Raw genomic sequence first — 842 nt, forward strand, 5'->3', positions numbered from 1 at the left:
AAGTACTGCTCAACCATGGTTGGCTTCACTTGGAAGCATGGAGGAAATGATTCCTCTGTGTTGACCCTCCTCTTTGTAGAGTGGACACTGGTTCATGTCCATCTCGTCAGGTCTCCTCAGCCTCCTTGATTAAGAGGACAGGTGACCCACTACCATTATAGGACATATTGAGAGATGCTCATAGTCCCCTGGAACTAGTCGACCTAGGAGGGCTAGGAGCAAAATGTGTCCTTTATGTCCCTTTGATCAAATTATTATAGGCCTCACAGTATGTCTGTTAAACACCAAGAAAGTTAGTTCCACAAGTCTGATATTTTTAATTACTGTGTGTCATGTAGCTAAATCTTAGGCAAAGACCAGTTGTTCTCAGATAAACCTTACCTAGGCATATATTTCTTGATCTCCTATGTATAATTTGTCAGTAGGTTGTAGGAGTAATATGGTTCTCACTGGTTTTCAAAGCTAGCTAGGCATTGTTTATCTCTTACATTGATTGTCTCACCCCTCCATCATGGTTTTCCATCTTAAGGTACCCCCATTGCCCCCTTTCTCCTGTAATAATACCCTTCTGTGGTCCTACTTCTCTTGAGCTCCTTCTTTCCCTTTATGCCCTAGGTTCCTTGTATACCTTTCTTACCCCCTTCCTTAAACTAACCCAATTTTTATCCATATCTCCCTTATTAAGGCCTGTTTCCTACTGTTTTTCAGGTTATTTCTTTTCCTTTACCTCCCTGTTTCCTTTCCATTATCCTGCTTTCTGTAGTTATATCTGGTTGCATACTTATTTATCGGAGCCTGGTTCTAGGATCCACATATGAGGGAGAACATATGTCGATTTTTTT

The sequence above is a fragment of the Nannospalax galili genome, unplaced genomic scaffold (assembly GCF_000622305.1).
Source record: "Nannospalax galili isolate Female #2095 unplaced genomic scaffold, S.galili_v1.0 scaffold1387, whole genome shotgun sequence".
Classification (NCBI taxonomy): domain Eukaryota; kingdom Metazoa; phylum Chordata; class Mammalia; order Rodentia; family Spalacidae; genus Nannospalax; species Nannospalax galili.